Genomic DNA, 18,134 nt, shown 5'->3' with positions numbered 1-18,134 from the left:
ATCTGAGACAACACCCAGATGCTGAGTTCAAGTCTTAGGACTGCTGCACACACAAGTGTTTTCCAACAGTTACATTTTAATCAAGAGTTTACCAGTGAGGAATATTTTTTCCATTCTGAGAAAGCTAATGCTTCACATAACATTTTAAACACATCATGTGGGCACTAAGTAAGGTGGGAACCCAAAGTGAGACTGCAGGCTGTGATGTGAAAGGCAGGGTTCTGGAAGGTGGCCTGATGGATCTCACATGTGAATCTCAAAATGAATCCTATGATCAGAGATTATTATTTCTCTTCTTCCATCTGTACATGGGGTTATGAATGCCTGCTTATCTTTTAGGATTCTCCTCAAGATTTCATAAAATTCTGGAAAAGAATCAGGGTACTGCACTACTCTGAAAGGTCACACTCATCAGCATGTGGTTGAAGGAAGAAAAGCAGGGAGCCTGAGTTACAGCCAGCAGCAGCGTGATTGGTCATGTAACAATATATGTCCATGGAAAGGCACCCACAGAGTGGGAGGAGGGATCTGTTACTGGGTGCATGGGGGTGTGACACTCCTGAAATGAGTACATTTTCAGGCAAAAGAACAAGCAGTCATTCTGACATGACTTTTTAAATTTACTCTTGTCTGCAATGGGTGGGGGGTAGGTTTGGAAAAGAATGAGAAACCTATTAATCTCTTCAAATCACCCAAAGACAACTCTGTACATGTTCGTTGCTTTGAAAAAATGTAAATCTTTCAAACTGTTTAACACTTTCAAACTCTCCTGTTAGGGAATAAAAGTCACCAAAGCATAAAGATTCCATTTTAGTCTCTTACATTTTAATTTCTTTGTGAGGTGTAACTGCTAGTGCTAGACAGTCTCCCTAAAGGATGGCATCCATGTAGTATCAGCCAATCTATTTGGATAAGGGGGAAATTGCTTGGATTGAATGACTAGAAATACTATGAATCCACTTCTGTTGTTGTTGTTTTGGTTGTTGTTGGTCCTGGGGCTTGAACATAGGGCCTGGGTGGTGATCCTGAGCTGTTAAGCTCAAGGCTAGAACCCTACCACTTGAGCTACAGCACCATTTGTAATTTTTGGTGATTCATTGGAAATAAGACTTTCTTGCCCAGGCTAGCTTTGAACTTTCATATTCACATTACAACCACCTGATTACCTAGGATTACAGACGATTGCAGGCAAGAGGCCCCTGCACAAAGTTATGAATCCCTTTTTGATTTCTCCTTTAGATTTATGCCACTGGGGAGGGAGACAAATAGCCATTTCACACTTTAAGTTCATCTTGCCCTTTCCCCTTTCATACTCTGCCTTTGTCATTCTCTGTCCTTTAGACTATCTGGAAGACATGGTGATGACCTTTAGCATTGCATGGTCCCAAGGTCATGTATAAATTATGTTTTAGGAACCCTTGCCCTGAAAACCACTTTTTTCACTCATTGGGCTTGGGCGCAGTCTCTGAGCCTCTATGTCCTCAAGGCTAGTGCTCTAACACTTGAGCCATTTCTGGCTTTCTCTGAATCATTTGTTAGAAATAAAAGCCTTACCTTCCACACTCTTGGATACGCAGACTTAATGTAGTGAAAATGGTAATACTGCAAAAATTAATATACAATGCAATTCCTATTAAAATCCCAATGAAGTACATTTCTGAAATACAGAAAACAGTCCAAAAATTCATATGGAACAATAAAAGACCTAGAATAACCAAAACAATTCTAGGCAAAAAAAAAAAAAAAAAACATAGGAAGCATCTCGATGCCGGACTTCAAACTCTACTATAGAGCCATAATAACAAAGACAGTATGGTACTGGCACAAAAACAGACCCGAAGACCAATGGAATAGAATAGAAGATCCAGAAATAAAACCACACACTTACAGTCAGCTGATATTTGACAAAGGAGCCAAAGACATACAGTGGAAGAAACACCGCCTCTTCAACCACTTGTGCTGGGAAAACTGGGAGGCCACATGCAAAACACTAAAAGTGGACCCCAGCCTATCACCGTGCACCAACATCAATTCAAAATGGATTAAAGATCTGAACATCAAACCTGAATCTCTGAAACTACTGCAGGACAGACTAAGAGAGACACTTGAGCTTATAGGCAGGAATTTCCTGCCTGTAGGCAGGAACTTCCTGAACAGAGTCCCAGGGTCACAACAAATTGGAGAGAGACTCGACAAATGGGACTACCTTAAAATAAAAAGCTTCTGCACAGCTAAAGCTCTAGTAACCAAACTAGAAAGAAAGCCAACTAAATGGGAAAAATATTTACCAGCAATATATCAGACAAAGAGTTAATATCCAGTATATACAGGGAACTCAAGAAACTAATCCCTCCCAGACCTAACAAACCAATTACTAAATGGGCAAGGGAACTAAAGAGGGACTTCTCAGAAGAAGAGATAAAGATGGCAAAGAAACACATGAGAAAATGTTCACCATCCTTGGTTGTGAAGGAAATGCAAATAAAGATAACCCTGAGATACTACCTTACCCCAATCAGAATGGCCCACATCCTAAAGTCAGCCAATGACAAATGCTGGAGGGGATACAGAGAAAGAGGAACCCTATTAAACTGCTGGTGGGAATGTACACTTATACAACCACTATGGAAAGCAGCCTGGAGGGTCCTCAGAAAGCTAAATATTAACCTCCCTTATGACCCATTCATACCACTTCTAGGCATCTATCCTGAACAACAGGAACCAGTATACAAGGACACATGCACCTCCATGTTTATTGCAGCACTGTTCCCAATAGCCAGGATATGGAAAAAAACCAGATGTCCCACCACAGATGAATGGATCCAAAAATTGTGGTATCTACACACAATAGAATATAATGCAGCCATCAGAAAGGACAAAGTAATGGCATTTTCAGGGAAATGGATAGAACTAGAAGAAATCATGTTGAGCAAGGTAAACCAAAAACAAAGAGACAAATGGCACATGGTCTCCTTGATAAGTGGATGTTAAATCCAAAATGTAAGGTGATATGACAAAATTAACAAGACTTAAGAAACAAAGGACTTCCACTCATCTGGTCGAATCACTACTAAATAACCCCACGCTGCTAAGCACATATATGTGCACACCGGAGGGAAAACAGAAGGATGACACAGAACTAAAGGGAATCAGGGAAAAACATACAACAGTGACACCCATCAGCTGCACTGGAAATTGACCAATGAACTAAGCAACTCAATAGCAGCGATGGGAGGGAGGGAACAAGTCGGAGAGAGGGAACAGCTGACGCTATGCAAAACAAAAGAAATGTACATATCGCCCAACGTGGAAGAAATAACTGTATTGCGAAGCTCATAGAACTCATAAATGTTATAGACCACAATAAAAAATTTGCTCCATGAAAGTTAAAATGTGTTTATGACTTAACTAAGCATCATCATCCCACAATACTGTTAAATTTGGGGAATTATGTAACCACTTAATCATAATAAAAATTTGAAAAAAAAAAAGAAATAAAAACCTCATAGACTTTGCTGCCCAGAATAATTTTGAACCTCCATCCACAAATCTCAGTAGTAGATGCTCAAATCTCTTGGGTAGCTTGGAGTAGAGGTGTGAGCTCCTAGCATCTGGCACTGACAATCTTCTTTATCTTTTTATCTTTAATGTAAATGTGTTTGGGAATTTGGTTTGAGCAGATGCCTGAATTCTGGGGTGGATTGTGACTTCAGTGTGGTGCTAGAGCATGCATGCATGCCTAACTTTAGGGCTGTCAAGTTTTTAGTGGTCGAAATGAAAGGATTTATTTGGATATAAAATGTTTCACCAACAATGGAAAATTGTCTTGGGAGGGTGAGTAGCCATGAGCGCCACAGTTCATTTTGAACACAATTTTTTCCTTAGCTCAACATAAGGTGTGTTCAATCAATCTTTATGATTTTTTCCCTAGCACTTAGTTAAACGTATCTGTGAGACTGTCTAGGATTCTTTGACTAGTTTTCAGCCTTAACTCCTTTAATTGTAGTATTATTTACATTATATAATATTCAAGTGTTTCATTTTTCAATTTCTTATTTTTCATCTTCCTTTTTCTATATCTCTCTTCTCCTTTTTCCTATTCTTTTCCTCTATCTGAATTTAGGTCTTGGTTATATTCCCTCTTTCCCACTCCCTCTCACCATCCTCTAATCTTATTTTCTCATCATAATTCTCCTTAAAGCTATTAATTTCTGGTCTTCTGACTCATTATTTGATTTTCTTAGTCTACTTATCCCTAGTTGTTTGTTGTGGAACTAGATTGTATTTGTTGAACTAGATTGTATCTGTACTCATTTTGACTGTGTCAAACAATCTGTGCAACTACAGGGCTCTGGTTGATGCTTAACTTAAAATAGAGTTCTAACATGGTATTGGTTTTGCTTTCATATCCAAATGGGCAGAACAAACCGGAAAAACACAGGCAAGTATAGGCATCTCAACTCCTGCTCATGTTAATCAAGAAAGAGTGCAGTTTATGAATAATCCAGAGCTGAGTTCCTTAAATCCTCTACAAACAATACTGGTAAACATGCTGAATGAAAATATTGAAAGCCTGCAAAGGACTCTGTGTGAGCATGATAGGGAAATGCATGAGCATGATAAAGCTAACCAAAATTTAATACAGGTATTACGTGAACGTGAGGAGAATAAACAAAGATTAATAGAGGCATTTATGGAATCAATCTACAAACAGACAGCTGGAGGAATCCAGGCAGGCAACAAAGGGAATGCTGAATGAAGCCCAACAGAAGGAAAGGGAGTCCAATGAAATTATAACCAATCGACCAAGGGATTTGAGAATGAATACTGAAAATCAAATTAAGAAGATAAGTCCATACAAGATCTAGAACAAAGCTCCAACAAATAATTCGAAGCCATCAAATCTGACCAATTAGAAGGAAAGGAAATACAAAACAAAGTGGAAAGTCTTGACAGTAGGTTAGCCCATTCAGAAGATCGAATCTCTGGGATTGAAGACAGAGTAGACATTATATTGAAAGAAAATACAAGTATTCAAGACAAAGCTAAGAAATACGATAGATATATTCAACATTAAGAAGACATCAGAAGCCCTAAATTAAGGCTAATAGGTATAGAGGAGGGCCTAGACAGAGAGGTGAAAGGTCTAGGAAATTTATTTAACAGGATCCTAGCAGAGAACTTCCCAAACATGCAAAAAGATAGACCCATTCAGATACAACAAGCCCTTAGAACCCGAAATAGTCCAGACCAGGACAGGACATCCCACTGTCACAATGTAATCCACACAGGATCAATTGCGTCCAAGGAAAGGATCCTTAAAGCTGTCAGGGAGAAAAGACCAATTACCTATGAAGTGAAACCAATCAGAATAACTTCAGATTTCTCAGCAGAGACAATAAAAGCAAGAAGAGCCTGGAATGAGATGTGCCATGCCGTAAAGACAAACAGCTCTCAACTAAAAATACTGTACCCAGCTAAACTCTTCTTCCTGACAGAATGACAAATAGAAACCTTCCACAGCAAAGAAGACTTAAAACAATATATATATACACCAAACCAGCCCTACAGAAGATATTTAAAGATGTCCTACACTTACAAAACGAACAACAGCATGATAAAGGTCAAGAAACAGCCCCAAACAGAGAATCAAAGTATCATAGGAAGAATCCAGATGACACAGCCCCCAAGAAGATTGATAACATGGCAGGAACTACCAAACACCTCTCAGTACTAACTATCAATATTAATGGATGCAACTCTCCAATTAAGTGACACAGATTGTCTAGTTGGATCATAAAGGAAGATACTTCTCTCTGCTTCCTTCAAGAGACACATTTTGCCCATCAAAACAAACATATTCTGAAAATGAAAGGCTGGAACAAAATCTACCAAGCAAAAAGCTCCCATAAACAAGCTGTATTTGCAATTCTAATATCAAATAAAATAGACTTCAAATTAAAATTAGCAAAAAGAGATAAAGAAGGTCATTACATATTAATGAAGGGGGTCTGTCCTTCAAGAGAATATTACAATTCTAATATCTATTCTCCAAATAATCCAAAATTAATCCAAATTTATCCAAAAACACTTCTTTCCCTAAACTCCAACACCACTATCCCTATTGGATAGATCAACCTGGCAAAAATTCAACAGAGAAACTTCAGATATAAGCAATTGCATAGATCAACTAAACTTAGCAGACATCTATCTGATACTTCACCCAGCAGCATCAGAATACATGTTCTTTTCAGCAAAAGATGGAACATTCTCCAAAGTAGACCAGATTTTAGGTTACAAAGCAAATTTTTCCAAATTCAGGAGCATTGATATTATGCCAAGCATTCTCTCAGACCACAAGGGGATAAAAATTAGAATTCAACTGCCATCAAAGAAAATCCTGTAACACATGGAGGCTGAAAACTACACTCTTGAACTACCATAGAAAAAATCAACAAAACCAAGAGTTGGTTCTTCAATAAAATTAATAAAATTGACAGACTCTTAGCAAATCTTATCAAAGGAGAGAACGCACCAAATAACCAAACTCAGAAATGAGAATGGAAACATTTCCACAGAAACCACCAAGATTCAGACCATTATAAGGGAATACTTCTCAACCCTTTTTGGTAATAAATTCGAGAATCTGGAATAAATGGAAAAATTTCTAGCAAACATTGACATGCCCAAACTAAACCACGATGATTTAAATCAATTTAACAGATCCATATCAAGCATCGAAATAGAAACAGTAATAAGAGACCTCCCACCCAAGAAAAGCCCACACCCAGAAGGATTTACATCTGAATTCTGCAAAGCCTTCAAAGCAGAACTCACATCAGTACTTGTTCAACTCTTCAGTGAAATTAAAAGTGAAAGTTCACCATAAAACTCTCTCTATAAAACTGTCAGCTCTCAATTATAGTTGATCTACGTTGTTGGTATTATTTTTTCTGCTTTTTATTTCCACTTTCTTTTATGACTTAATTTTCTAACAGTGTGGATTGTATTCATGGGACTGCAGGTCTTTGTGACATTAGTCACCTTGCAGATGTAAACTTTCTAATAAACATTCCCAATTCAACCTCTCAATATCTGGCTTCTCTGTATCTTGTTTACACTAACCACAGGAAGTTTCCATCCATCAGTTGGATCCAAAGAACACATCTCTAGCAATCGTCATGGCCTGCTTACTGCTTCACATCAGGTGAAACTGGGGAGGTTGTGGACTTCACAACATGAGAATAGTTTCTAACCACTTTATTAACTGAGGGAAAAAATGGAAAAGAAGAGTCTATCTAGCCACAGAGATAGTGAGTCCTAAGCTTTCCATGCCAAGGTTAGTGAGAATCATAGCAGTTTATCACCAGATTAATGGATCTTCAGCCAATGTCTTTATTAATAGTGTTAATGAATCCCTACATTTAATGATGTGTGTTGAAAAGTTTTTAATAAAATGCAAGATTTGTGTCATGAACTCACAGTGAGATTGAGCCATGAGAAGGAGATATTTCATCCTAGGCTCATTGTTTGCCCCTCTCATTTTTTCACAACATCACCCAGATGTTTCTGATTTGGTAGATTTTTGTCATAGTTGTTAATCTTTCAAATACCCAGAAGACATTTTTCCTTGCTAGGCTATGGTTTCTCTCTTTTGATTGCTCAGATTCTGAATCTGTCTGTGTAATGTCAGAGAATTTTCCTCATGATTCCTCCTAGGATTCATTTTCTGAGCACATTTTTTACATCATTATGAATGGACTGAGTTATAATGTAAACAGTACTGTGCATTCTGTGTCCCAGCTTCTCCATGAGATGCCTCTTCATCGAACACAAGTATAAACAATGGTAAATAGAAAAAGGACTGTGCCTTCCCCTGAACAGGTATGGCCTTCTGTGTTGGATGACTCACACTGTGTACAAAGTAACTTCTTACAAGAATTTTTACCATGAAAATTAAATATTAAAGGTATTTTAAAAAACCTTTCAAATGAGACTTGTTAAATGGCTGTGAGTTACTTTAGACTTGTTTTCCTGTACTCTTTAGGAAAAGCCAGCCAGTAATAAGGAAGAAATATATTCCAAGTGTCAGTAAATACTTTTAGCTTCAAATACTCTCAACATTTTCTCTCTCTCTTTCTCTCTTTTCTCTCTCTCTCTCTCTCTCTCTCTCTCTCTCTCTCTCTCTCTGTGTCGATCAGTCATGGGGGCTTGAATTCTAGGCCTGAGTGCTGTCCTTCAGCTCTTCAGCTCAAAGCTAGTGCTCTACCACTTGAGCTACAGCACCACTTCCAGTTTTTCTGGTGGTTTATTGGAGATAAGAGTCTCACAGAGTTTCCTGCCCGGGCTGGCTTTGAACCGTGATCCTCAGATCTCAGCCTCCTGAGTAGCTAGGATTACAGGCATGAGCCACCAGCATCCGGCTACTCAACATTTTCATTGGTAAGCCTTCAAAAAGTGTAAATCCACCTTTTCTCTCTAAATTTCTTCTGTAATAGCAAAGGATAACCCATTGCAAATATCTGTACTCTTCATTACTGACCTTGTTTCACTCTTCCTAAGAATTATAAATTTAGCAAACTCGGACTATAGATATTTATAAAATTAGCGGCCATGGAAAACTGTAGCTAGGCAATTGAGAATTGTCTCATTCATGACTTTTCCTGAAACTGTGTTCTGTTGAAAAGAGGCCTTATACTGCTTTGTTGAGGGACCAGAACTTAGAAATGTTATTTAATTCCTGTATAGGTTCTCTTCTGGGATAGTCTTTAGGTGTTTCTGCTATTCTTAAATTCTGTATCAGAAATTAAAGGCAGCCAGAAGCTTTCCTAGTTCAGGTTTTGTGTCTTAACTCTAGGTTGTACTTCACTATAAGATGGTGTAAGGTTTTAGATACCTCATTCTTTGAAGAACATCCAATTTGACAATCCTGCTGGAGATCAAGTGTTTTTGCATGATAAAAGGAAGTTCGAGGCAGAGCATGACATTCTGAACATTTAGAATTTTCCAGAATGTCTTCTACTTGGCGTGAAATAGGAAATTTTTTCCATATACTCTTCATGGCATTCAAATATCTTTATTTGAAGACATGGTAAAGAGGATCATAGAAACTACAGATATGGGTTTGATCTAAATGTCATGATGTTATGGACATAATTGTAAATGAAGTTCACTCTTAAAATTTATATTTTGTTCTGTACTGCATCTTATTTCTGTAATACTACCCTCTCAGGTGCTGAGATCTGAAAATAATTTTTAAAATCAGCCTAACCAGGAAATTCTGTGGTTCCCTTATCTTCAGTTAACCACAAAAGTACCTGGAGATGGAGGTTTGAACCAAGTCCTAGCCTTAATTCACAAAGCTCAGACACAAAGCCCAGGACCTGCTTTCAAGCCTTAGACCTGACACACAAAGAAACAAAAATTTATACAATATGTGCCCACTCACAATACATCCAAGGTAACAAATTGTATTGACTTACTATTGGATGAAAAAGGAACTTAATATAATAGGGATAAACACTGATGGCTGATGCCTAAAATCCTACACACTCAGGAGGTTGACATCTTCAAACTTAAGATTACATGTCAATTGAATTCCAGACTGTGCAGAAATGTCTGTGAGACACTTATCTCCATTCACCACCAAAGCTCTGAAGTAGAACTCTGTCACAAATGGCAGGTGATAGACTTGAGCACAAACAGCTCAAGGAAGTTTCTAGACTCTGAATTAAAGGTATAGCATGAGCACCAAAAATTTAAGTGTGTTCCTGAATGTTCATTTATAAATTTTCATAAAATATGTTACATCTTTCTTAGTTTCTGACACTGTGACAACGTGCCAGAGGAATCACTTTTTGTGTTTGATAGATGTATTTTGCTCCCTTTTGTGGAAGTTTCAATCAGTGCTTAATTGGCCTGCTACTTAGGCATCTTTGGTGAGAGGAATTGTTAAAGGAGCCTGTTGTGAGAAATAGAGATTCATCTCACAGCCAGTGGAAAAGTAAAAAAGGTATAGTGGTCATGGTGTTTCTATAACCCTATAAAATGTAGGGTTTTTGTTTGCAACATACTTTTAAGTTTTCAAAGAGGAATCTTCCTCCTTGCTCTTCACCATGTCACAAATAAATAGGAGACAACATATATCATAAATTCAACAAAGCTCCATACAGATGGCCAGTAGGTCTTAGTTTCTCACCATTAGTTTCTATCCTTTAAACATCCCCCATTTCTCAATAGTTTTGTAGGGTAGAGATCAAGATAATACAATACATGCCTTTGTGAACCACGGGATATGGAATCTATGACAGCATTCAATTAATCCACTGGACTTTAGCATAGAAATATTATGCTTACTAATCTAGTTCTTCAAAACCCTGAACTTTTTTGTTAGCTAATGGCCTGAACACTTACTGATGCAAATCTGTTTTTCTTCAGCCTCCAAACTCTGTCTTCAGTGAATGTTGGGGTCCTGGATTTAGCACTTCTCAAGAGAAAAAGCTGACTCTTGCTTTAATTGTACCACTTGCCCAGATAATGAAATTGCTAATGGCACAAGTAACTCTATGTCTTATAATTCTTCATCTCTCCCTAGTTTTTTCCAAACCAACTAAGGAAATGAAATAACTGTGTGTTAACATTATAGAGTTCTCATCTTTCTCTATCTTACTAATGTAATTGTGATAACTGATGGTATTCCTAGTTGAAATATCAGTTCACAATTTTAAGTTACAAATTGTATTAATATTTTCTAGTTGATTTAAGGCCAAATTATCTCCATGATTTGCCTCTTACCAATATCCATTAATATAATTTTTAACTCAATACATAAATTAAACACGAGTCTTAATTAGGGGCGTGTTTATCTTAAAACTTATATTGTGTCCACACAGAAAACATGCATTTTCATGTCTTTATTTTGCAGAGCCCAGAATTAATCATGTCACACAGTAAGTGCTCTGAAACGTGCATTTGGTTTAAGAAATGTGGATGAGTGTTGTACAAAGCATGACTATACAGAGTTAAATTATTTTCTCTGTTCCCATTGCTTCAAGGTGAGAAGAGACAAATATCATGAGATGAATTCAAGATGTGCCACAAAGGCTATGTCAAAGAGACATATATCAAAGTATAAAGTGCCATTTAGTGTATTTGATTGATTAATTAGAGGTAAGAACCTCATGGGTACTTTGCTGCTTGAGCTGGATTCAAACCACCATCTTCAAATCTCAGCCTCCTGACTAGCTAACATTAAAGACATAAGCCACCTATGCCTGGCAGTTTTTGAATTTTTAGGCATACTAACGTCCTGTCTACAGAGCATAATATTGCATAGTCCTCTAATACTTTTCATTAATATTTTCCTGTTCAAAAAGTTTCGCCTTTTACTATGATTCTTAGAGATTGTTTTCTTCAATACTTGGCTAGTTCCACTAACCCATTTACTTTTGCAATAATCCTGAGACTCTTTTATGAGACCTTTCTCTATGTCTTTGTCTCTGTCTCTCTGTATTTGTCCCTCTCCATTTCCTTGTCTCTCCTTCAACTCTCTCTCTTTCTGCTTCCCTTATATGTCTTTAGTCTACTAGGACTGGCTTGTATAAGCTACAAAAATGTACTTCAATTTAAGATTACATTGTATAGGATTTTTTTTACTTCTTTCAGAGAAAAATCTATGAAGCATAATACTTTGCTCCTTTATCACTAGAATATATTTAATTCAGTATTATTTAATCATTATTAAAAATAATTCATAATAATTGGTATATATCAAATACTTTTTAAGATTTTTTATTTTAATGATACAATATTTTGCATCCTGTTGAAACAGGAGAATGCTATGTGTCACATTTCAAAACTATTATTTGTTAAAAAAAAACGTACTATTTTTTTCAAATAGGTTAATTTAGTTGGTTCTATACTACTTTTACAAAATCACATAAGTACTTAAAACTTATTGCATTCATATTGCAGACAAAACTGCAATCATTGCTTGTCTCTTCTAATGGTTATTTCATGTTTATTATATTTAGTTAAATTTATGTATGCATTCTGGTATTTGGGTTTGAAGTCAGTGCCTCTCCTGTTCTTTAGCTTTTTCACTCAGGTTTGCTCTGTCACTTGAGCCACAGTTCCAGTACTGGATTTTTGATAGTTGGAAATAAGTGTCTCATGAACTTTCCTGCCAAGGCTAGCTTCAAACCTTGATTCTCAGAGCTTACAATCTTGAGTAACTAGGATTTTCTTCTCACATTTACCCTTCTAATAGATAAATGATGAGTGAAATACTGGTTAAATTAGAAAATACAACAATGTATTCCCCAAAAATGTATGCATGTTCTTTTTGGAGAGTTAATATTACTGGTAAAATACTGAATCCTTATTTTCTGATGTAGTCCATGAGGTTGCTGGGAGAGTATTTGATTTTAATTCTTTTGCATAGTATTTTGTGTTCCTCTCTAATTTCTTCTTAATTGGTTTTCACAAATTACACAACACGTTTTTCTCTTAAATGAAGAAATGAGAAGAATGTGCACATGGATCAAATGATGTGTTGAAGGAATTGTGGATGAATGACAGGCAGAGAGAGCATTAGTAGCACATAACATAAGTTCATGGATAACTATAGATAGAGGAACACAGGTAAGAAGACGGTAACAAAGAAATCTAGCCATATATAGAGAGCTGGAAAAATAATTTCTTCCTTATGTGTTTGGGCCAAACATTTTTTAATCCAGTGAGATAACAAACTAAAGATTATCCCACAGTTCATTTAATATACATGTTCAAATGTCAGCCTTCCTAAAAAAATGTACATAGAATTCTAAAACTAAAGATGTGTAAAAGAATTGTATGATTAAAACTAGAACTTAGGAGTCAGAAAATGAAAAAGAACCTGGAGATGGAAAGGCTTCCATTGAGTTGAAAGTGGCTGTAATTCCAGGGGCTGGGAAGGTGGCTCAGTGGTAGAGTGCTTACCTTGCAGGCATGAGGCCCTGGGTTCGATTCCTCAGCACCACATAAGCAGAAAAAGCCAGAAGTGGCGCTGTGGCTTAAGTGTTAGAGCACTAGCCTTGAGCTGAACGGCTGAGGAACAATGACCAGGCCCAGAATTCAGGGCCCATGACCGACCAAAAAAAAAAAAGTGGCTGTAATTTCAGAAGTACTCTATTGATTCAATCCTATATCACTGAAAATTCCAATGCATGTTTGTTTTTCAATAGAAAAATGAACCCTAAACCATCTTCTAATGGCAAACAACTATAACTGTAGTTGAGAATGAATAGATTGTTGAATTAATCTGAGCAGGGCAAAAATGTTTATGGGACCTCTTACATGGCTAGGGTCTAACAATGTAAGAGGTGGAGATTGAGGGAATCAGTTCCAGTCTAGCCCTGTGTGGATGTTTAGTCTCAATAGTGGTGCATTCCTATAATCACAGTTATGGTGAGAATGTAGAAAAGGATTAAGATCCATTTGTTTGCAGAGACAGGAAGCAACAATTTGTAAACAAAATATACACAGAGTGAACTGAGCATTGGTGGTTCATGACTATAAATCTAGATACTCAGGTACCTGAGATCTGAAGATTGCAGTTCAAAGCCAGCCAAGGCAAGAATGTCGGTGACGCTCTCATCTCCAATGGGTTACCCCAAATGGTGCTGTGGCTCAAAGTGGTAGAACACTAACCTGGAGTACAAAAGCACTGGGATATGGCCCAAGTCCAGATTTGAAGCCACAGGGACTGTCACAAAAATTACAAAGATTAGAAGAGACATGAAATGATTTTGATGGGGTAACACTACCATTTAGACTTCTTTGTGTAAATACTCTAGTATACAATCTGGTCTCATATGTCTCATAGCAGAAGTGTTAAGAAAATGAATGCTTGAAGCCAAATAACTTTGAAGCAATCAATTGCCCAGCAGTATATATCACATAAGGTAAATACCTTAAAAACTTTCATTGGAGAAGTTGGATTGGTTTCAGAAAATGCAAAATCTCAAGAAGGTTGCTACAGCTCTGGAACATGTAATGAGGATTTTTTTATGTACAAATTCTTCGTACAGTATCAGCATCTAATATAAGTCCAGGTGCTAGAGCTGGCTATGACTCTCACTATTAACCTAATGTTAGAATTACTACTAGAGGGGTCACAATGGAAATAGTCTAGCAATTTCCCTTTTTGTGGAGCAAAACTTGAATCTCTCCATTGATTGGACATCAAAAGTTAGGGTGAAAATAACACTGTTCATGGACTACATGCTGGACTCAGTGATGTAGCTAAATCCATCTCTGGCTTTTGATTCAGAACAAATGCTGGGGCTGATGATAGAGCAGCACGAGGCAACAAGGTGCTATATATTACTCTTATAATTCTTTCTAAAGACAAAGAAATGCTGATTCCATAAAATATCCAGTTTGCATCCTTCAAAGAGAAAATTCCATTGCCCTTTTTTGTATTTCAGGGTTTTCTTACTCCTGGCACAAGGCCAGTGTTGAAGTATCTTCCCAGGAGTGCCCTAAACATTCGATGTCCAGATATACTCTTCTTTTCAGCCCAGGGATGTGAACCATCAGGCTTAGCTTTGTTGGGCTCTTTGACCTCTACGGGCCAAGGGAAGGAGAGCATGGCATTCTAGGTCTGACCCAGATTTGCAGAGTTTCAGCTGAGGCAGGAGATGGTATATTGTAGCGATTCACAAATCTCTCAATGCTCATCCTGCTATGTCCCCGGAATACAAGTGATGGCACTTGAGGTACATAGGAGGCAACCCGAATCAAAAGAAAGACTATAAATTCCCTTCCTTATCACCGTATGGTTTCTGGGGATCAGAGACTGTTGCTGCCAGTTTAAAGAACATCACAACACAAGCTAAGCCCATCTGGCTGCCTAGGCATGGAAATTATGGGAAATCTAAATAGTGGTGCCAACCTCTTGGGAAAACCAAGTGTTATTAGCAGATCTAGACTTTTCTAAATGTTCCATACCCTCCTCTCTCTGTCATGACGATGGTTTGCCAATGGGCTCAGCTCTGAGTGCATTATCAACCGGAGCTCAAAACATGTACCCTCATGTATCTTCCTCCTGTGGAAAGAGCCCCATACCTCAGCACTCTAGGGCACAATGCAAACGTAAGGTATATTAAGTAGGTAGGTTTCACATGCTATTCAGGCAGGAAAAGTTCATTTACCAAACTGCTGCCCCCACAGTGCATGGTGGAGAGGCATAGCTGAAAGGAGAGACCCACCTCCAGACCAGGACTTATCTAGGCTGGGACAGTAAAAAGCAAGGCCAGGTGGGGGAAAGGTGTGGCCACATTAGATCTGAATCTGACCTCAGGCCTGGGACCCTTCTATGGTCAGATGGGAGGCATGACCAGAGGCAGCCCAGGATGTAACCTATCAGGAGGGTAGGTGACTGCTTTCAAGTATGCCAGTTACCTAGGTAACAGATACTGGGTGGAAACTTTGCCAGGAGGTAGGGAGGTGTCTGCACAGGGCCTGCATGGCCTGGAGCAGACCTCACAACAAATATCGCCATGCTGAAGAAAATTACCCAAACTCCAGACCAAAACAGACCGAGTTTGTGAGATGGTACTGTTATGTGAAGTTCAGACTGGAGTAGGGGAGAATTTTATTATGGCTAGAGTCCATGAGGATTTCACTCCTACTAAATCTATTTAGGAATTCTAGTGTTAATGACCAACTCCGGCCTGGGCCCCAGCAGAATTCAGGTTTTCCTGATCATAGTAGTAAACTATGCTTAGTGCCTGATGTAATGCTGTTGAAGTGTAGGTGGTTCATATCTATACATTGAATGAGGACAGTAAGCTGCTTTCCAGATAATCTGTGACTATGGTTTCTCTGTTGTAAACCGTCCTTGCTCTGTCTATATGTAGGTTAGCGATACTCCTTTCAGAGAGAAAGAGGTACCCTCTTCATACACAGGTTTTTTTTTGCCTCATGCCTCAGATAATTGAAGCTGGATCCAGAGAACATTGTGTTCAGAAGGAAGTAAATGATTCAAGAACATGCCACAGCCAGGGACTGACCACTTCACAGAAACAGCCTAATCCAGAATCTCTCTGGCCTCTGAGACAAGATGCTGGCAATAGACAATGAGGGTTCTGTTCTGAGCAATCCACTTCCCAGATTCTATTTCCTAGGCCTCACCTGCAGGTGAAAAATCTCCAGTCATTATAATTGTTATTTGAATTTGATCAGATGTTTCAGTTCCCGGTGGATGTTGGCAAACTACTGGTAGATGGACAGGAAGAATAGATTGAATGTTTTGAAGAATTCACTGACTTTAACATGTGAAGTGTAGTTACAGAACACCTTGTAAAATGCTCAACTCTGCCCATGTCACAATGACAACGTTATGCACCATGACATCCAAATCGCGTCAGGGATGACATTGTATACATATAATGATTCTAAGGAGATGCTTATGATGCATCTGTTACTAAAACAACAGATAAAAATATTTCCTGTATTGATCATTGTGATCAGAAATGCATTGAGTTTTTGTTAGTGTATGTAGACAATTTGTAAACTATTTAATATGTGTTAATTCTTAAAAACACTAAATGCATAAAGGCTTCACATTGCAATCTTCCATTTTGTATCCTGGAAACAAATGGTGGCTGCAGGGAGACTTCTAGTCTATGAACAAGGCAGGAACACTGGCTGCAAAGACTCAACATGTGTACACACAAGGTCATCAAATGTGGTGATTAACTGTTTCCACTGATAGAGATTCTCCTTTATGAACACAATATTTCAGTATGCCCTAAATTGTGAATGTTCCTTGTTTTTCTCGGCTCCAGAAATTTAGGAGCTAAAACTTAAGATACAGTACTATATTACAGATTAAAAAACTGATCAAACATTTTGTTTAGGCAATAACCTCATGATTAAAACTCAAATAGTTCAGTAAATAAGAGCAAGAACTGACAAGTGGGATTACGTCAAATTAAAACTTTCAGTACAACACATTAAAAAGGATTTAGTGTGAATAGATGGCCTACAAAATTGGCCAGCTAAATATCTGGCCTGTGATTATTAACCAGAATATTCAAAGAAATCATAAAACTAAACTCTTAAGGAATCAATTTGTCAAATAACACATTGGAAAATAACCTTAAAGATACTTGTCAAATACAGAATCTAAATGGATAATAAAATGCACAAAGAGATTTTCAGAATCCTTTGTATAAATGAAATGCACAGCCAAAGAACATTGAATTTTGCCACACTCCATTGACAATTTCTATCATCAAGAACACAAATAACAAATGCTGGCAAAAATGAAATGAAAGGGAGCACTGACACAAAATTCATGGGAATGTCATTCCATGCAACCACTATGGAAATGTATGTAGTTTCCTCAAGAAACGATAAGTAGATTTGGCATGTGAACCAATGCCACTACCTGTGAGACTGAGGTTCATTCCATGGATATATGGTCAGATATTAAAATACCTCTGGATAGCTAAGATATACTACCAAGAATTTTAAAAGTAAGGTCTAAAATTCTACATAAGATAACATATATAAAAGTATAAAAGAAAAAGCCAGGCACCAGTGGGTTATGCCTGTAATCCTAGCTAATCAAGAAGCTGTGATCTGAGGATCGAAGTTCAAAGCCAGCTAGGGAAGGAAATTCTTTGAGATTCTTATCTCCAATAATCCACCACAAAACTGTAAGTGGTGCTGTGGCTCAAATGGTAGAGTGATTGCCTTGTGCTAAAGAGCTGAGGGACAGCAGGCAGGTCCAGAGTTCAAACCCCACACCTGATCAGGAAAAAAAAAAAAACCTATTAAAGACCAGTGGAAACTTTGAAAATCTTTATCCACGTACTATTTTAAAGTATATATTTTAAAGTAAAGTATAAATTTTAAAGATATTCTGCTTTGTTTATATGTGTATGGTGATCCACCACTGTGACTTGTGAGGAGTGTGTTCACTGCTCTGAAGTAACTCTGTTCTATAGTGCCATGGAGATCTCTACATAGAATTTGGTTCTAATATCTTGTGACAAGTAGAAACAATATAGCTGGATTTGATACTGATATTGCTTGAGATAAAGAAGAAATTCCTCCACTACTACATATTCTCACACCAGTAC

The sequence above is a fragment of the Dipodomys spectabilis genome, unplaced genomic scaffold (genome assembly GCF_019054845.1).
Source record: "Dipodomys spectabilis isolate Male_0828 unplaced genomic scaffold, ASM1905484v1 ptg000216l, whole genome shotgun sequence".
NCBI classification, from domain to species: Eukaryota; Metazoa; Chordata; class Mammalia; order Rodentia; family Heteromyidae; genus Dipodomys; species Dipodomys spectabilis.
The sequence above is the reverse complement of the archived record's forward strand: the minus strand, read 5'-3'. Positions refer to the sequence as shown.